A 21,936-nucleotide genomic window follows, 5' to 3' on the forward strand; every position below is an offset into this window, starting at 1 on the left:
CACCAAATCAATTAGCACAAGGGCAGCCAAGCAAGTCAAGTAGCACTGTTGTTAACTACAAGTTTTGGGCAGTCGAGTCCCTAAATTTTAGGAGGACTGTTGGGGTCCTCAATTTGTATAAATAAGAAGGCTTAGGGCCTCATTTTGGTTAGCTAGTGGTTAGTCATTTTTGTAGCTGGTAGTTAGTCATTTCATAGTCTTGTTGTAGTCATTTTGTAGTACGATTTTTAGGCAATAGATTAGCTTTGCTTTCAGCTCATTCTCAAGCTCTCCTTGTGGACAGTTTTGATGTAACTCTTCATTTCTTGATCAATAAAGATGAATCCAACTTTGCACCAGCTCTAAATCTCTCTTAGGAGGATGTAGCTCTTGGGGTTGGGCCCATCTCAAGCGCCCAGTACCTCCTTTGTTTATCTTTGTGTGTTTTTTGCGTTCTTAAAATAAAATCTGCTCTTTAGATTTAAATCTTGCTTTGTTATTTAGGTTGCTTTTGATGGTTAAAGTAGCTTTTTATGTTTAGAATAGATTGGTAGGAGTTAGTCATGCATTCAGATCTTTTGGAATGTTCTTGCTCACGTGTTGTACGTGGTTCTTGTTATGAATAAAGCTGTTGTTCATTGATTTCATTGACAATTAGGATAGATTAGCTAATATTTTGATTGTGTGCAGGACGTGGTTGATTTGATTAAGTATACATTGTGCAGGGCATCTCCATCACTCTCTTGTCCATCTAAGCTCTGTCCAAACCAGCTGCTCCATCTCTGAGTTAGGTTCCCCATTCCACATCTACTCTTTCTGCCCATGTAACCCTACCTTATTGCTCCTCCATTGTCTTAGCCTTCTTTAAGCCAAGCCAGCTTTCCACACCCTCTCAACACTCCAACCATCAGTCCTTGGGTCATTTCAGGCCCCTACCCTACCTCCCTATCCATTCATGCACCTTACCTCACTCACCCATCCTTCAAAATCCAATTTTTAAACATCCTGTAGAAATCCTAAACATCCTGTAGAACCACTGCAGACTTCCTGTAGAAGCTCACGAATGAGGTTTTTTGATAGCCAAACTCTGTGAAACTCTCTGGAAGGGTGTTAGGGACCCCTTAGGCCCTCTCTGTACCATCCCAACCTTTTCCAACCATTTCTCCTCCTTGATCCACCCCTGCATAGTGAAAAGCCAGTTAAAAGCACATGCATGATAATTCTAATAACTTAGTCAAAAATACAAAAAGATGTTTTCCTCAGCTAGAGGCAGTGTAGGCACATGTATTTTACCTTCATAGAAGTAATGGCATCTATTTTCGTAGTTTGTATTCTCTCCTTTGCATCAGTAGGACTAGTTGGTAGAATTAGTGTTTGCTAGGGTTTGCGTTTCTTTCGGTCTTTCAGTTTCTTTCCGCAAGTAGATTAGCTTCCTTTGAGTTAGCTTTCGTCCATCAGTTAAAAAGATTCTTCTAAGAGCTCATAGAAGTTGGCTTGAGCCCCTAGCGGACTTGTGCCAGCTGGCCAAGTGACAGCTGCGGCAAGAGCTAGTACTTGTGCATACAGCACCGTCACTTCCAAGTTTGTTACGAACTATCGGGTTGATAAAATTAAAGAAGGGAGTTCCAGGAGTTGTAGCATTATTGCTACAATACTGGAGCTCACCATCTTTTTGGCACCGTTGCCGGGGAAGCGTCAGAGTATTAGTGATTGTTGCTATTCTTCTATTTTTCACTACAATCTTCTGCTAAGTAGTTTATTTCATTTCCATTATGCAATTTTATTTATGCAAAAGTAGATTAGCATTTCCTGCTTTCATAGATTAGCATTTCAATTCCGTAATTTCATTTCTGCAAGTGTAGATTAGCATTTCAATTTCGCAAGCGTAGCCTAGCATTTCATTCCTGCAATTTCGATCGAGCAAAATAGATTAGTCCTTTCCTGCTTTCATTTCAATTCTGCATTTTCATTTCAGCAAGATAGTTAGTTGTAGTTCAATCCATTTTAGTTTTGCAGGTACCAGAGAAAAAAACAAAAGCAATCAAAAGTATTTCCATTTCATGCCTTGTAGGAGTAGAGATAAGTTAGAAAAATGATTGCACAACACCCCCCATTGCTTCACACAGCCAACCTTCTCTCTTCTTCGATGGCTGTGACTAAGAAGAACCCCTGGGTGGACATCAAGGCATATTTAAAGAACCTCTAGGGGAGAAGGAGAAGAAACCATTCCTTTGGAGCAAATGGCTACAAGCAGAAATGTTGGGAGCAATCCCTTGTCCAAAGACGAATTTGAAGATCAGATAGAAGATTTCAAGAGTGATATGAGGTAGTTTCTTGCCATGCAATTGGATACCCTGTGGATCCAAAAGAAGCAATAGGAAGCCAAGAGGGCTTTGGTCATCTTTTGTCCTAGGTGCACTAGAAAGCGTCCTAGGAATGAATGTCCAATGCACTCCCTAGAAGTGTGTTTTGTCTGTGAAGAATACCATCCTACGAATTAGTGCCCTTCCTTGCCTGGACTTAAAGTTGCATATCAAAGAGTTAAAGGAGCCACTGAACCACTCTATCATATGAACCAAAGGAGGCCGCATGGACCTAGATCTTACCAGCAGGAACTGCAAGGGGCATCCGAGATCTATTATGACCCCTATCAAGCCATTTTCATGCCTTCTTGGGGTCCCCCTACTCATCCTTCATGGTTCACACCTCCTCCTTATTCCTTCACAGATCCATATTATGCCCAACCAGCTGCTCATTCATTTCACTCTTATGCTCAGCCACAGCCTCAGTGGAATGCACCTCATCAGGGGTGGAGGCCCCAATACAACACTCCTCCAGCTTATTCTCCTCCACCACCTGCTCATCCACAACCATCGCCTCCTCCTCCACCAAGGCAACCCCAAATGCCTACCCAACCATAATGCCATCCATCTCCATCTCAATTTCACACCTCCACTCAACTACCCGTATCATTTCCAAAGCCATACAATGAAGCAGCTCAACCCCATTGCAAATCTGAGGCACAACATATGCAAACAACTCCTCTTGAGCTGAATGATCTTCACTATAGCTCAGGAAGAGTGTTGCAAAGCAGAGACTATATTGCAAGCATTGAAGGACCGCATCCAGCAAAAGAAGATTCAAAAGAGGAGATCAAAGAACCATGGGTTGCACTTGATGAAGAGAAGAGATCAAAATCAGAGATCGAGAGAGCTCCCTCATGGTTACCATCAAATCCTCCATGTACTCAAGAGAAAGATCAGCAAAAAGAGGAAGATGAGAAGGTCATGATAGAAGGTGACATGAAGAATGATCCAGATCAGCAAAAGGACCATGGATATCAAAGCTATATTGAGATATGGTTTCTGAAGGTCACTAAGTTGCAGCAGTACTCCCTTGCTCAGCTATGTTTGATCCCTTCAAAGTCAGATCATTCGGTCTCTAAAGTCCGAATAGTTGTCCAAGCATGCATTTCGAGCCTTCACATCATTTTTTCTCTAATCTCGATGTGCACATGGCTCCATTGGAAGTATTCTTATACTTGAAAATGATTTTGTTTTTCAAGTAGGGTAGGGTAAAAAAAAAAAAAAAAGAGAGAAAAAATGAAAATAAGAAGAAAATAAAAATCTAAGGTGAAAACCTCCTCAGAGGCGCCTTAGATTGGCTCATTGATTGAAAACCTCCATGAGGCAGTCAACGGGTTGGAAAGAAGAGAAAATAAAAGGGAATAAGATCCTTGGGTGAAAACCTCCCTTGGAGGCACCCAAGGCAGGCAATTAGGGTGAAAACCTCCATCAGGCGCCCTAGTTGTTTTTCAAAAAAAAAAAGAAGAGAAAAATAAAACTAATTTCCATTGGCTAATTTTAGGTTGCAACAAGGACATTGCAGGGCAGGAGGATCACTCACAACCAAGTCCAAGGGAGTTTTGTGCCTTCTACAGGAAGTTCTGTATTTCTACAGGAAACATCCTGTAGAACCTTCAAGCGAGCCAGATTAGATTTTGGAAGGGAATCTAAAGCTTGGAATCTATTGGTTATGCCTGCAAGCATCCATGTTTCCATCCCTCACCCATTTTCCATCATTTTTTTCCATGTCATTGTGCTTCTTTCCTCAAAACTGTGTTTTCTACAGGAAGTTCCTGTAGGAACTACAAGAAGTTAAAAATGGATTGAAAAAAAGTGGTTTGGTGAACATGGTAGCTTCCTGAAGGGTTCAGAAGTCCTCATGCAATCTTCCAACTCCTCCTCCATCATCTCCATACCTGCATCACAGCCCAAATTCATTTTTCATACCATGCAACAAAAATGCAAAATGCCTTGAAGCAAAAATACCTAGAACAAAATTTGTTTTTGCCATAACCTGAAAACCATGCATCCATTTGAAAAACCGTTTTATGGGGAATTGTACAAGGGTGATGGCAACATGCCTGAGCAGTTTCAGCCAATTCCGGTGCACGGTTTCCAAGAAATTAGCCTCCATCGCCATCAGCCATTTTTGCATTTTCTCCATATCCTTGCATCTGTTTCAAAACCTGTTTCATGGGGATATTCATATGAGCGATGGTAATCTACCCAAGCAGTTTTAGCCGATTCCGATGCACGGTTTCCGAGAAATCGATCTCTGAAATCTTCAGCCATTTTCCATTTTTCTCAAAATTCGTGCATCCATTGATCACGGTTTTGCTATGGGAGGTGCATAATGATGATAGGAACATGCTCAACAAGTTTCAGATCGATCCGGTTTACCGTTTGGGAGCAATGGCGAAAATAAGTTCTGGTCTTGTGAAAATTCAGCAGCAGCAGCTTCAAGGTGCAGATCTGAGCGTGGAAATGAACTCCTGCAGCATGCATTTGGCCAGAGGACACTTGCACAAGGAAAACAACCAAAAATTAGCAGCCAAGCCACATGCAATCAGAGAAACCAATGCATGCAGCAAATGACAGGCCATAGCAGCCATTTGACTTCAGGTACGTGACTAAAACTTGTTCCTCTGTTGCATGAATCTAATTGAAGAAATGCTTAAACAAATGGAATGGTGGAATTAAGGCATGAATATAGCAAGATTGAGCCAATAGTTCCTTTTCCAATTCTCTAGCAATCAGCTAGGAATCATGCAGCGTACGTGTTAGACAATTCACATGAAATTTGAAAAAAACACAAATAGTTGTGGATATTTTAAACTCCAGTGCAACTAATGGTAAGTGATTACAAGCAGAGAACTGCAGTTCATAATAACACTGCAGTGGGGACCAACGGTCTGCATGCGGCCAACGTGCACTTGGCCAGCTCACCCTCCATCAGCGGAAGTCTCCATAAACAGCCAATTGAACTCATCTTTAAAATGCTCTCACCACCATTGTTTCCATTTTATCATCGTCCCTGCAGCTGCAACAAGCTCCATACCACCTCCATAGAAGCAAACCAGTCTTTCTCGTCCATTTTTCAAAACCCTCCTGCTTATCGACATTCTACACGAAGCACTGTTTCGTTCTACAGGAAACGAGAGACTTCTACAAGAAAGGCAGAAAACAGCCCTGCAGAAAGAAAACTCGGGAGTTTTAGAAAATTTCAAGCTCAAAACGAGGGGAAGGACAGATATCCCTATCCCATTGGATATCAAGCTCTGTGCAATTATGCTGGACACATATAGGAAATGAAGATTCAGGAAGGTGCCAAAGGGCCTGTGTTTGTGATTGTATCCGACAAAGGGATTTTGTGCCACGGGGAAACTCCTACCATTGCCTGGGAAAAAATCCAGAAGAAAAATAACATGCGAATTCAAAAGTTTCATAGAGATCAGTTCTCGATAATTGACGGTGCTGAGCTTTTTGGATTTACAAATCCATTGGTTCAACGCTTATTCCATGAACTTGTTGCAAATGAAAATGGGACAGCAAATCAGAACATTGAAGACATTCATCTGAATGGATACACTCTGTAGTCAGAAACTGCCAACTACAACAATAGAAGGATCAATAAGAAGGAAACGCTTCAGGCTTGATAAACAGAAGGCTGTTCGTGTAGCATGTCTAAACTCTCCTAAACTTAACATGGATTGTGGTATTCCTGCAATGGTAATTGAGAATGACAATAACAAAAATCAGCCTTCTAAAAGCTTTGATATTGTCGGGAAAACTGGATTGTTTGTGCCAGATTCCCTTGACAAGGATGCAAATACTTATCCTGGTATTCTAATAAATAACAAAGGCACTGCTAGCAGGCTATTCATTTCAGATCAACCTTCTCATCTAAAGAGAATGGAAATTTCACATTTTGGGCATGGCGGGACTGTAGCTGAAATCATAAATGCAGGACCATGCATGGAAAACCATTCAGCAATAGCTAATGTTGGCAAGGGCATACTTTCAGGTTCTCAAGTAGAGTCATATTGCCCACAGCAATGCACACTACTGGATAAATTGCAGGATGGTTCCATGCTTGAGTCCTCTATTAGAGATTGTGAAGAAGTATTACAAGACAGAAAGGATGATGAGGGACAGCTGAAAGTTGAGAAATATAATCAGTTTATTCCTCAAGCTAGTACTATTCCTTTGCAGTCTGTCCCTGAGATATCTGGGAAAGGTCAGATACTTTCTAATGAGTGTAGTTTGAGTTCCTTAGAACAGACTAGACAATGTGATACCACCCAATCACTCGATGGAAATTTAGGCAAGGAAAATTCAGATTCCATGGGATAGGAATTTGCAAAGTCGATGATAATGGTGTTGCTCCCACAGGCATTGCCCTTCCTCAAACAAACTGCCAGAAAGAAAAGAAAGAATACACTAGAAGGGAATTTACATGCTTCTTCCATTGTTGAATATGATCCTAATAATGAATCTTTGGTCAACACCATGCATTTAGAAAGAAAATTGGGAAGTCTTCAGGGACATGATAGTAGAAAGTGACATAAAAGCCCTCACCTATGACATCAGTCCTTCTAACAGTGAGGAAGAAGAGCAGAAAGGGGGAGAAGATGAAGGCTGCCACAGCCAAGCTGAAAGGAAAATCACCCACAGCCAAGTAGGATACAGTGGTGCTGTCTGTTTCTACAGGAAGCTAGAACTCAGCTACAGGACTTTCTACAGGAAGTTTGGAAAAAGGGCAGCAAAAGGAGAAATCGGCCGAGATTTTAGCTAAGGAGGCAGCACCTGTGTTGGCGACCCTAAGCACATCTATCCCCACCATGAACACTCATGCTTTTCAGGGTTCGGACACAATTTAGTCATGGTTCAACTTTCCACAGGAAGTTCTGTATTTTTACCAGAAACATCCTGTAGAAGCCTTTGGGTAGGCTAGAATCAATTATGGAGAGGGATTTGAAGCTTGAAGACTATTGAGGAGACATGCAACCACTCTTTTTTTCCATCCTCCACTCGTTTCATCTCCTTTCACCACCATTGCTGCCATCAGATTGAATATACTTTCACAATCATACCAAGGCTGAGATATCACTAGGAAAAGGAGCAGGCAGTGGGAAGAAGCAAAGAGAAAAGCATGGTTGCATGACAGAGAAGAAAACATCACTTCAGAAGGTTAGGCATGACAAGGAGGCCACCAGGGCCATCAAAGATGAGGAGAGAGATTGGTTTCTCAGAGGATGAGCAACACTTTCAGTAGGGGGGTGATGATGAGCCCCAAAAATGGATAATTATTTGGGCTCATTCAACCTCCTAATTTGACTTAATCCACCATTCTCATTAGTTTATTGCATGTTTTTTATTATATTTATGCTAATAGAGTGAATTTGGTTAGTCATTATGCCAACAAGTCTAATGGGTGCTTTGTGTAGCCTTTTTGGTCAATTTGGAGACAAAATTGAAGGTCTTAATGAGCACTTGGCAGCTAAATTCGTGGGAGAACAAGGGAGAGGATTTGTAGGAAGGTGTCCCCTTCATTTATGGGCCCTTACCTCGAATTCTCCACCATCAGCTCGGAGTTCAAAGGCCACCAAATCAATTAGCAAAAGGGCAGCCAAGCAAGTCAAGTAGGACTGTTATTAACTACAAGTTTTGGGTAGCCGAGTCCCTAAATTTTAGGAGGACTGTTGGGGTCCTCAATTTGTATAAATAAGAAGGCTTAGGGCCTCATTTTGGTTAGCTAGTGGTTGGTCATTTTTGTAGCTGGTAGTTAGTCATTTCATAGTCTTGTTGTAGTCATTTTGTAGTTCGATTTTTAGGCAATAGATTAGCTTTGCTTTCAGCTCATTCTCAAGCTCTCCTTGTGGACAATTTTGATGTAACTCTTCATTTCTTGATCAATAAAGATGAATCTAGCTTTGCACCAGCTCTAAATCTCTCTTAGGAGGCTGTAGCTCTTGGGGTTGGGCCCATCTCAAGCGCCCAGTACCTCCTTTGTTTATCTTTATGTGTTTGCTGCGTTCTTAAAATAAAATCTGCTCTTTAGATCTTGCTTTGTTATTTAGGTTTCTTTTGATGGTTAAAGTTGCTTTTTATGTTTAGAATAGATTGGTAGGAGTTAGTCATGCATTCAGATCTTTTGGAATGTTCTTTCTCATGTGTTGTACATGGTTCTTGTTATGAATAAAGCTGTTGTTCATTGATTTCATTGACAGTTAGGATAGATTAGCTAATATTTTGATTGTGTGCAGGACGTGGTTGATTTGATTAAGTATACATTACGCAGGGCATCTCCATCACTCTCTTGTCCATCTAAGCTTCGTCCAAACCAGCTGCTCCATCTCTGAGTTAGGTTCCCCATTCCACATCTACTCTTTCTGCCCACGTAACCCTACCTTATTGTTCCTCCATTGTCTTAGCCTTCTTTAAGCCAAGCCAGCTTTCCACACCCTCTCACCACTCCAACCATCAGTCCTTGGGTCATTTTAGGCCCCTACCCTGCCTCCCTATCCATTCATGCACCTTACCTCACTCACCCATCCTTCAAAATCCAATTTTTAAACATCCTGTAGGAAAATTATAGAACATCCTGTAGAAATCCTAAACATCCTATAGAACCCCTGCAGACTTCCTGTAGAAGCTCACGAATGAGGTTTTTTGATAGCAAAACTCTGTGAAACTCTCTGGAAGGGGTTTAGGGACCCCTTAGGCCCTCTCTGTACCATCTCAACCTTTTCCAAGCATTTCTCCTCCTTGATCCACCCCTGCATAGTGAAAAGCCAGTTAAAAGCACATGCATGATAATTCTAATAACTTAGTCAAAAATACAAAAAGATGTTTTCCTCGGCTTGAGGCAGTGTAGGCACATGTATTTTACCTTCATAGAAGTAATGGCATCTTTTTTCGTAGTTTGCATTCTCTCCTTTGCATCAGTAGGACTAATTGGTAGAATTAGGGTTTGCGTTTCTTTTTGGCTTTCAGTTTCTTTCTGCAAGTAGATTAGCTTCCTTTGAGTTAGCTTTCGTCCATCAGTTAAAAAGTTTCTTCTAAGAGCTCATAGAAGTTGGCTTGAGACCCTAGCGGACTTGTGCCAGCTGACCAAGTGACAGCTGCGGCAAGAGCTAGTACTTGTGCATACAGCACCGTCGCTTCCAAGTTTGTTACGAACTACCTGGTTGATAAAATTAAAGAAGGGAGTTCCAGGAGTTGTAGCATTATTGCTACAATACTGGGGCTCACCATCTTTTTGGCATCGTTGCCGGGGAAGCGTTAGAGTATTAGTGATTGTTGCTATTCTTCTATTTTTCACTACAATCTTCTGCTAAGTAGTTTATTTCATTTCCATTATGCAATTTCATTTATGCAAAAGTAGATTAGCATTTCCTGTTTTCATAGATTAGCATTTCAATTCCATAATTTCATTTCTACAAGCGTAGATTAGCATTTCAATTTCGCAAGCGTAGCCTAGCATTTCATTCCTGCAATTTCGATCGAGCAAAATAGATTAGTCCTTTCCTGCTTTCATTTCAATTCCGCATTTTCATTTCAGCAAGATAGTTAGTTGTAGTTCAATCCATTTTAGTTTTGCAGGTACCAGAGAAAAAAACAAAAGCAATCAAAAGTCTTTCCATTTCATGCCTTGTAGGAGTAGAGATAAGTTAGAAAAATGATTGCACAACACCCCCCATTGCTTCACACAGCCAACCTTCTCTCTTCTTCGATAGCTGTGACTAAGAAGAACCCCTGGGTGGACATCAAGGCATATTTAAAGAACCTTTAGGGGAGAAGAAGAAGAAACCATTCCTTTGGAGCAAATGGCTACAAGCAGAAATGTTGGGAGCAGTCCCTTGTCCAAAGACGAATTTGAAGATCAGATAGAAGATTTCAAGAGTGATATGAGGCAGTTTCTTGCCATGCAATTGGATACCCTGTGGATCCAAAAGAAGCAAGAGGAAGCCAAGAGGGCTTTGGTCATCTTTTGTCCTAGGTGCACTAGAAAGCGTCCTAGGAATGAATGTCCAATGCACTCCCTAGAAGTGTGTTTTGTCTGTGAAGAATACCATCCTACGAATCAGTGCCCTTCCTTGCCTGGACTTAAAGTTGCATATCAAAGAGTTAAAGGAGCCACTGAACCACTCTATCATATGAACCAAAGGAGGCCACATGGACCTAGATCTTACCAGCATGAACTACAAGGGGCATCTGAGATCTATTATGACCCCTATCAAGCCACTTTCATGCCTTCTTGGGGTCCCCCTACTCATCCTTCATGGTTCACACCTCCTCCTTATTCCTTCACAGATCCATATTATGCCCAACTAGCTGCTCATTCATTTCACTCTTATGCTCAGCCACAGCCTCAGTGGAATGCACCTCATCAGGGGTGGAGGCCCCAATACAACACTCCTCCCGCTTATTCTCCTCCACCACCTGCTCATCCACAACCATCGCCTCCTTCTCCACCAAGGCAACCCCAAATGCCTACCCAACCACAATGCCATCCATCTCCATCTCAATTTCACACCTCCACTCAACTACCCATACCATTTCCAAAGCCATACAATGGAGCAGCTCAACCCCATTGCAAATCTGAGGCACAGCATATGCAAACAACTCCTCTTGAGCTCAATGATCTTCACCATAGCTCAGGAAGAGTGTTGCAAAGCAGAGACTATATTGCAAGCATTGAAGGACCGCATCCAGCAAAAGAAGATTCAAAAGAGGAGATCAAAGAACCATGGGCTGCACTTGATGAAGAGAAGAGATCAAAATCAGAGATCGAGAGAGCTCCCTCATGGTTACCATCAAATCCTCCATGTACTCAAGAGAAAGATCAGCAAAAAGAGGAAGATGAGAAGGTCATGATAGAAGGTGACATGAAGAATGATCCAGATCAGCAAAAGGACCATGGATATGAAAGCTATATTGAGATATGGTTTCTGAAGGTCACTAAGTTGCAGCGGTAATCTCTTCCTCAGCTATGTTTGATCCCTTCAAAGTCAGATCATTTGGTCTCTAAAGTCCGGATAGTTGTCCAAGCATGCATTTCGAGCCTTCACATCATTTTTTCTCTAATCTCGATGTGCACATGGCTCCATTGGAAGTATTCTTATACTTGAAAATGATTTTTTTTTTCAAGTAGCGTAGGGTAAAAAAAAAAAAAAAAAAGAAAAAAGAGAAAAAATGAAAATAAGAAGAAAATAAAAATCTAAGGTGAAAACCTCCTCAGAGGCGCCTTAGATTGGCTCATTGATTGAAAACCTCCATGAGGCGGTCAATGGGTTGGAAAGAAGAGAAAATAAAAGGGAATAAGATCCTTGGGTGAAAACCTCCCTTGGAGGCGCCCAAGGCAGGCAATTAGGGTGAAAACCTCCATGAGGCGCCCTAGTTGTTTTTCAAAAAAAAAAAGAAGAGAAAAATAAAACTAATTTCCATTGGCTAATTTTAGGTTGCAGCAAGGACATTGCAGGGCAGGAGGATCACTCACAACCAAGTCCAAGGGAGTTTTGTGCCTTCTACAGGAAGTTCTGTATTTCTACAGGAAACATCCTGTAGAACCTTCAAGCGAGCCAGATTCGATTTTGGAAGGGAATCTAAAGCTTGGAATCTATTGGTTATGCCTGCAAGCATCCATGTTTCCATCCCTCACCCATTTTCCATCATTTTTTTCCATGTCATTGTGCTTCTTTCGTCAAAACTGTGTTTTCTACAGGAAGTTCCTGTAGGAACTACAAGAAGTTAAAAATGGATTGAAAAAAAGTGGTTTGGTGAACATGGTAGCTTCCTCAAGGGTTCAAAAGTCCTCATGCAATCTTCCAACTCCTCCTCCATCATCTCCATACCTACATCACAGCCCAAATTCATTTTTCATACCATGCAACAAAAATGCAAAATGCCTTGAAGCAAAAATACCTAGAACAAAATTTGTTTTTGCCATAACCTGAAAACCATGCATCCATTTGAAAAACCGTTTTATGGGGAATTGTACAAGGGTGATGGAAACATGCCTGAGCAGTTTCAGCCAATTCCGATGCAAGGTTTCCAAGAAATTAGCCTCCATCGCCATCAACCATTTTTGCATTTTCTCCATATCCGTGTATCCGTTTCAAAACCTCTTTCATGGGGATATGCATATGAGTGATGGTAACCTACCCAAGCAGTTTCAGCCGATTCCGATGCACGGTTTCCGAGAAATTGATCTCTGAAATCTTCAGCCATTTTCCATTTTTCTCGAAATCCGTGCATCCATTGATCACGATTGTGCTATGGGAGGTGCATAATGATGATAGGAACATGCTCAGCAAGTTTCAGAATGATCTGGTTTACCGTTTGGGAGCAATGGCGAAAATAAGTTATGGTCTGGTGAAAATTCAGCAGCAGCAGCTTCAAGGTGCAAATCTGAGCGTGGAAATGAGCTCCTGCAGCATGCATTTGGCCAGAGGACACCTGCACAAGGAAAGCAACCAAAAATTAGTAGCCAAGCCACATGCAATCAGAAAAACCAATGCATGCAGTAAATGACAGGCCATAGCAGCCATTTGACATCAGGTACGTGACTAAAACTTGTTCCTCTGTTGCATGAATCTAATTGAAGAAATGCTTAAACAAATGGAATGGTGGAATTAAGGCACGAATATAGCATGATTAAGCCGATTGTTCCTTTTCGAATTCTCTAGCAATCAGCCAGGAATCATGCAGCGTACGTGTTAGACAATTCACGTGAAATTTGAAAAAAACACAGACAGTTGTGGATATTTTAAACTCCAGTGCAACTAATGGTAAGTGATTACAGGCAGAGAACTACAGTTCATAATAACACTGCAGTGGGGACCAACAGTCTTCATGCGGCCAACGTGCACTTGGCCAGCTCACCCTCCATCAGCGGAAGTCACCATAAACAGCCAATTGAACTCATCTTTAAAATGCTCTCACCACCATTGTTTCCATTTTATCATCGTCCCTGCAGCTGCAACAAGTTCCATACCACCTCCATAGAAGTAAACCAGTCTTTCTTGTCCATTTTTCAAAACCCTCCTGCTGATCGACATTCTACACGAAGCACTGTTTCGTTCTACAGGAAACGAGAGACTTCTACAAGAAAGGCAGAAAACAGCCCTGCAGAAAGAAAACTCGGGAGTTTTAGAAAATTTCAAGCTCAAAACGAGGGGAAGGACAGATATCCCTATCCCATTGGATATCAAGCTCTGTGCAATTATGTTGGACACATATAGGAAATGAAGATTCAGGAAGGTGCCAAAGGGCCTGTGTTTGTGATTGTATCCGACAAAGGGATTTCGTGCCACGGGGAAACTCCTACCATTACCTGGGAAAAAATCCAAAAGAAAAATAACATGCGAATTCAAAAGTTTCATAGAGATCAGTTCTCTATAATTGACGATGTTGAGCTTTTTGGATTTACAAATCCATTGGTTCAACGCTTATTCCGTGAACTTGTTGCAAATGAAAATGGGACACCAAATCAGAACATTGAAGACATTCATCTGAATGGAGACACTCTGTAGTCAGAAACTGCCAACTACAACAATAGAAGGATCAATAAGAAGGAAACGCTTCAGGCTTGATAAACAGAAGGCTGTTCGTGTAGCATGTCTAAACTCTCCTAAACTTAACATGGATTGTGGTATTCCTGCAATGGTAATTGAGAATGACAATAACAAAAATCAGCCTTCTGAAAGCTTTGATATTGTCGGGAAAACTGGACTGTTTGTGCCAGATTCCCTTGACAAGGATGCAAATACTTATCCTGGTATTCTGATAAATAACAAAGGCACTGCTAGCAGGCTATTCATTTCAGATCAACCGTTTCATCTAAAGAGAATGAAAATTTCACATTTTGGGCATGGCGGGACTGTAGCTGAAATCATAAATGCAGGACCACGCATGGAAAACCATTCAGCAATAGCTGATGTTGGCAAGGGAATACTTTCAGGTTCTCAAGTAGAGTCATATCGCCCACAGCAATGCACACTACTGGATAAATTGCAGGATGGTTCCATGCTTGAGTCCTCTATTAGAGATTGTGAAGAAGTATTACAAGACAGAAAGGATGATGAGGGACAGCTGAAAGTTGAGAAATATAATCAGTTTATTCCTCAAGCTAGTACTATTCCTTTGCAGTCTGTCCCTGAGATATCTGGGAATGGTCAGATACTTTCTAATGAGTGTAGTTTGAGTTCCTCAGAATAGACTAGACAATGTGATACCACCCAATCACTGGATGGAAATTTAGGCAAGGCAGATTCAGATTCCATGGGACAGGAATTTGCAAAGTCGATGATAATGGTGTTGCTCCCACAGGCATTGCCCTTCCTCAAACAAGCTGCCAGAAAGAAAAGAAAGAATACACCAGAAGGGAATTTGCATGCTTCTTCCATTGTTGAATATGATCCTAATAATGAATCTTTTGGTCAACACCATGCAGTTAGAAAGAAAATTGGGAAGTCTTCAGGGACATGATAGTAGAAAGTGACATAAAAGCCCTCACCTATGATATCAGTCCTTCTAACAGTGAGGAAGAAGAGCAGAAAGGGGGAGAAGATGAAGGCTGCCACAGCCAAGCTGAAAGGAAAATCACCCACAGCCAAGCAGGATACAGTGGTGCTGTCTGTTTCTACAGGAAGCTAGAACTCAGCTACAGGACTTTCTACAGGAAGTTTGGAAAAAGGGCAGCAAAAGGAGAAATCGGCCGAGATTTTAGCTAATGAAGCAGCACCTGTGTTGGCCACCCTAAGCACATCCATCCCCTCCATGAAAACTCATTCTTTTCAGGGTTCGGACACAATTTAGTCATGGTTCAACTTTCTACAGGAAGTTCTGTATTTTTACCAGAAACATCCTGTAGAAGCCTTTGGGTAGGCTAGAATCAATTATGGAGAGGGATTTGAAGCTTGAAGACTATTGAGGAGACATGCAACCACTCTTTTCTTCCATCCTCCACTGGTTTTATCTCCTTTCGCCACCATTGCTGCCATCAGATTGAATATACTTGCACAATCATACCAAGGCTGAGATATCACTAGGAAAAGGAGCAGGCAGTGGGAAGAAGCAAAGAGAAAAGCATGGTTTCATGACAGAGAAGAAAACATCACTTCAGAAGGTTAGGCATGACAAGGAGGCCACCAGGGCCATCAAAGATGAGGAGAGAGATTGGTTGCTCAGAGGATGAGAAACACTTTCAGTAGGGGGGTGATGATGAGCCCCAAAAATGGATAATTATTTGGGCTCATTCAACCTCCTAATTTGACTTAATCCACCATTCTCATTAGTTTATTGCATGTTTTTGATTATATTTATGCTAATAGAGTGAATTTGGTTAGTCATTATGCCAACAAGTCTAATGGGTGCTTTGTGTAGCCTTTTTGGTCAATTTGGAGACAAAATTGAAGGTCTTAATGAGCACTTGGCAGCCAAATTCATGGGAGAACAAGGGAGAGGATTTTTAGGAAGGTGTCCCCTTCATTTATGGGCCCTTACCTCGAATTCTCCACCATAAGCTCGGAGTTCAAAGGCCGCCAAATCAATTAGCACAAGGGCAGCCAAGCAAGTCAAGTAGGATTGCTGTTAACTACATGTTTTGGGCAGCCGAGTCCCTAAATTTTAGGAGGACTGTTGGGGTCCTCAATTTGTATAAATAAGAAGGCTTAGGGCCTCATTTTGGTTAGCTAGTGGTTAGTCATTTTTGTAGCTGGTAGTTAGTCATTTCATAGTCTTGTTGTAGTCATTTTGTAGTTCGATTTTTAGGCAATAGATTAGCTTTGCTTTCAGCTCATTCTCAAGCTCTCCTTGTGGACAGTTTTGATGTAACTCTTCATTTCTTGATCAATAAAGATGAATCCAGCTTTGCACCAACTCTAAATCTCTCTTAGGAGGCTGTAGCTCTTGGGGTTGGGCCCATCTCAAGCGCCCAGTACCTCCTTTGTTTATCTTTATGTGTTTGCTGCGTTCTTAAAATAAAATATGCTCTTTAGATTTAAATCTTGCTTTGTTATTTAGGTTGCTTTTGATGGTTAAAGTAGCTTTTTATGTTTAGAATAGATTGGTAGGAGTTAGTCATGCATTCAAATCTTTTGGAATTTTCTTTCTCACGTGTTGTACGTGGTTCTTGTTATGAATAAAGCTGCTGTTCATTGATTTCATTGACAGTTAGGATAGATTAGCTAATATTTTGATTGTGTGCAGGACGTGGTTGATTTGATTAAGTATACATTGTGCAGGGCATCTCCATCACTCTCTTGTCCATCTAAGCTCCATCCAAACCATCTGCTCCATCTCTGAGTTAGGTTCCCCATTCCACATCTACTCTTTCTGCCCACGTAACCCTACCTTATTGCTCCTCCATTGTCTTAGCCTTCTTTAAGCCAAGCCAGCTTTCCACACACTCTCACCACTCCAACCATCAGTCCTTGGGTCATTTCAAGCCCCTACCCTACCTCCCTATCCATTCATGCACCTTACCTCACTCACCCATCCTTCAAAATCCAATTTTTAAACATCCTGTAGGAAAATTATAGAACATCCTGTAGAAATCCTAAACATCCTGCAGAACCCCTGCAGACTTCCCATAGAAGCTCACGAATGAGGTTTTTTGATAGCCAAACTCTTTGAAACTCTCTGGAAGGGTGTTAGGGACCCCTTAAGCCCTCTCTGTACCATCCCAACCTTTTCCAAGCATTTCTCCTGCTTGATCTGCCCCTGCACAGTGAAAAGCTAGTTAAAAGCACATGCATGATAATTCTAATAACTTAGTCAAAAATACAAAAAGATGTTTTCCTCAGCTAGAGGCAATGTAGGCACATGTGTTTTACCTTCATAGAAGTAATGGCATCTATTTTCATAGTTGGCATTCTCTCCTTTGCATCAGTAGGACTAGTTGGTAGAATTAGGGTTTGCTAGGGTTTGCGTTTCTTTCTGGCTTTCAGTTTCTTTCTGCAAGTAGATTAGCTTCCTTTGAGTTAGCTTTCATCCATCAGTTAAAAAGCTTCTTCTAAGAGCTCATAGAAGTTGGCTTGAGCCCCTAGCGGACTTGTGCCAGCTGACCAAGTGACAGCTGCGGCAAGAGCTAGTACTTGTGCATACAGCACCGTCGCTTCCAAGTTTGTTACGAACTACTGGGTTGATAAAATTAAAGAAGGGAGTTCCACGAGTTGTAGCATTATTGCTACAATACTGGGGCTCACCAATGATGATACCAGATGTCGATGTGCTTGGACCTATCATGGAATACTGGATTCTCAGAGAGTTTGATACAACTCTGATTATCACAATAGATCACAGTTGGATCCATCCTCTGATCAAACAAACCAACCAGGATTTTCTGCATCGAGATGGCCTCACATGCTGCCTGACTTGTAGCCATGTATTCTACCTCTCCCGAGCTAAGTGCAACTGACCTCTATTTCTTGCTGTACTAAGAAACTTCCATTGACCCAAAGTTGAAAATCCGTCCTGATGTACTCTTCTGATTTGATGGGCTCCCTACTCAATCTGCATCAGTGAAGCCCTGTAGCTTCACTCCCTCTATCTATCTATACCATAATCCATACTGATATGTGCTTCTGAGGTATCTCAATACAGGCTTTGCCGCCTTACAAAACATCTTGGTAGGATGAACCATCGCTTGACTCAATTGGTTCACCGCATAGCACAAATCTGGTCGTCTGTTCACTAAGTACATCAGTGAACCCACAAGCTGCCTGTACACAGTAGCCTCTACCACTTCTCTTGAAATAGCAACCTCCTTCCGCGAATTACTTGCTAGAGGAGTCTGCATGGGCTTGCACTTCCCCATGTGGAATCTCCTAAGTATCTCATTGGCATACTTGCCCTGAGACACAAACAACTCCCCATCCTTCTGCCACACTTCCATGCGAAGGAAGTAATGCATGAGACCCATGTCTTTCATCTCGAATTCTCTGCAAGATCCTCCTTCCAAGACACAATCAACTGATCATCACCAGTCAATATGAGATCATCAACATAAAGTATGATGATCAACAGCTTACCTTTCGCCACGATGTGGTATAGGTTCTCATCCACTTCACTCTTTGTGAAGCCCAACCTCATGAAGTAGTTGTCTATCCTGGTGTACCAAGCATGAGGTGCTTGCTTCAACCCATATAATGCTCTCTTGAGTTGGCACACATGCGACTCATGAGCAAAGGTCTCAAAACCATCCGGCTACTCTATGTACACCTCTTCCTCAATCTAGCCATTGAGAAATCCAATCTTCACATCCATCTGATGGATCTTCCAACCCATCTGTGCTGATAGTGCCAACATAGATCTGATAGATCAATACCTTGTGACAGGACCAAAAGTCTCATCATAGTCAATTCCCTCGACCTGTGAAAAGCCATGGGCAATAAATCTTGCCTTATGCTTCTCCACACTAACATCTGCAGCTTGCTTTACCTTGTTAAGCCAACGGAAACTGACAACTGACTTTTTCTTTGGTCTTGGAACCACATCCCAAACACTTTTACGAACTATGGAGTCATACTCCACCATAGCATCAACCCAAATTGACTGTTGCACTGCTTCCTCAAAGGATGATGGCTCAGTCTCAACACATTCCCCAGCAAGGGCCATGTATCTAGTGAATCTCTCAGGTGACATCCCTTGTCTGCGCTGAGAAGATGGTGCTCCCACATTCTCTCTCGTATCCTCCAATAATCTGTAAGCTTCACATGTTCTCTTCCATCCATCTATGGAAGAGTCTTCTTGAGTGGATGTCTCCACTCTTGGAACCTTTGGATGCGGCTGCTCCACATCAGTCTGAGGCTCCTCCTCCTTAGGAACCACCAGTTCCTCCACAGCCTGTAGTTGGATCTACCTCTCATGGGAAACTCACATGGCCTTTTTCTCATCAAACATGAGATCTCTGTGAACAACTGTCCTCTGAATGGTAGGCAAGTACACTCAATAGTTGTGAGGTGTATCAATGTACCCCACAAATATCCCCAACTCTATTGTCGGCTCAATCTTCTTCCGTGCATCCTTTGTCACATGGCAATATGCCAATGAGCCAAAGATCCTGAAGTGACCCACATTTGGTCTCTTACCGGAGAAAGCTTCCTTTGGTGTCTTCATCCCAAGTATTCGATGTGGGCTTCTATTATGCAAATAGACCACTGTGTTGCATGCCTTAGCCCACAAGTGAAGTGGTAGGCCTTGGTCATGTAGCATTGCCTGTGCTGCCCCTACAATAGTTTTGTTCTTCCTCTTAGCCATCCCACTCTTCTATGGGTTATGAGGTGCCGTTAACTCTCGTTTAATTCCCTCCACTGCATAGAAGTCCTTAAACTCTTGAGAGACATATTCTCCACTGTTGTCACTTCTCAAGGTCTTGATCTTCTTCCCTGACTCTTTCTCGACCAAAGATTTGAACTCACAAAACTTTTTGAAAGTTTGGTCCTTCTTCTGCAAGAAATAAATCCAGCATTTACGAGAATAGTTATGAATGAAAATCACATAATACCTTTTCTTCGTTGTGGATGCCATTGAGAATGGTCCACACACATCAGTATGAACTCACTCTAAGATAGCCTCTGCTCGACTGTCTCGATCATGAAAGGAAGACTTGGTGTACTTTCCCAAGGTACAACCTTTTCTTGTGTCAACTTGCTCAAGTTTACCTTTGGGAAGTCCTGTAGATATCTGTTGCATTATCTTCAAAGCCCCATGATGCAAATGACCCAACCACCTGTGCCACAACTCGCCAATATCTTGGCTTCACACTAATTCTGCTTTCACACTCAATGCCACATAATCATCTACCTCTAGTTTATAGAGATTCTTCACTCGAATCCCTATCCTCTTGGTCTGACCCATGGCTATGTGTCTTAGGAACGACTTTCCTTTACTGAAGACAACATCATAGCCTTTGTCATCCAACATCGCAACTGATACCAAATTCTTCTTCAATCCAGGCACATACTTCACATCTATCAAGGTGACAAGAGCTCCATGCTCCCTCTGAAAAGCAACCGTGCCCACTCTTGAAGCACTATAACTTCCATCGTCACCCATCTCTATGCGCATCTTCAAGTCTTTCTCCTCCAAGGAAATGAATAAATTTTTATCACTGGTCATTTGGAATGAGGCTCCATTGTCAAGATACCAGACACAACCCATCATCAATGACACCATGCATGCGATGAGGGTAAAGTCCATTTCAAGCTGAGAGGCTAATGCCTCACCTTCCAATCCTTCTAAGGATCCCTTCTTGGACTTCCTCGATGGGCAATTAGTCACATAATGTCCCATCTTGTGACAATTAAATCATCTTACTTTAGAGATGTCACCTTTCTTCCCTCCATGAGAAGAATTTGATTTGAAATGGGAAGCCTTCCCCTTCCCTTTCCTTGCCTTACTTGCTAAGGCCAGATTTTCTTCATCATCATTCTTGGATGAAGAACCATCTTGTGTGCTCCGCCTGATCTCCTACTGCATAAGGTCTGACCATAGTCATTCCCAATCTGGTAGTTTCTCCCTTCCATTCACAGAGTCCTGGTAGCTATTCCAACTCTTTGGAAGGCCAAGGAGAGTGAGGCTCACCATATCATCATCGACAGAAGTTATTCCCACACCGCTAAGCTCATCTCTGCAGGTGGTGAGCTTGTTCAGATATGTGGAAATAGTATCGCCCTTCTCCATCTTGATTCTTCAAAGCTTATCCTTGAGCACCAATTTCCTCTGGTCACTACTGTTCTGGTAGAGGTCCTTCAATGTCTTCCACATTGAAAATGGAGTATCCTTCCCATGAAGACTCGAGACAATATGGTGTTGAACTCCCTCAAGGATGATCCATCTCGCCTTTACCACACACTTCTTCCACTTAGCCAACTCTTGTGCATTAGTTGAAGCTGGCTTTGGGATTTCTTGATCAGTGAATTCCTCCAAGCCATTGTCTTCTAATAGAGCCTGCATTCTATCTTTCCATGTTATGTATTTCAAGCTACCTTCCAAGGCATACCCGAGTCTGAAGCCATAGAATGCCATTGGCCAATCTTCAAGTATGATATGAATTCGATTTAAACCTGCAACTCCGAACTTCAAACTTCAAATTCTCTTCTCAGTATATTGTTCACAACTCTCATACCATGTAGAAAATCTATGTAGGTTAACTCGATAATGCAATATAAATCAAAGAAAAATATTGTAACCTACTACTACTATCAATTTGTAGAAGCTTAAATATCAAGTTGAAAAATATAACCAGAAGAAGAAGAATCAATGGGACAATACACATGAAAATACTTTGGGGAAAGCCTTAGCTAAAAACCCCATAATATTGTATTATCATACATGGTGGAAATACATAGGAATTATACAAAGCCTTAGCTCTCACAGCTAGCCATCTCTCAGTACAATCGTCGCAGATGCTCACAGACAATCATGGCTTCTCTCCAACCTTCCTCTCTGCCCTCCAAGCTCCTATTTCCTGGTAATGTTCCTTGTGGATGATTTCCTATTACGAAGGGGAAAACCTCCTTCAAAACTTCGCAATCCTCAAGGATAAATCCTTGAATGCATGCATGTGTTTTCTCCATGAGAAAATACATGCAACAGATAGTAC

The sequence above is a fragment of the Pinus tabuliformis genome, chromosome 9 (assembly GCF_031772625.1).
Source record: "Pinus tabuliformis cultivar Carrire ecotype Pingquan chromosome 9, CPIR1, whole genome shotgun sequence".
NCBI classification, from domain to species: Eukaryota; Viridiplantae; Streptophyta; class Pinopsida; order Pinales; family Pinaceae; genus Pinus; species Pinus tabuliformis.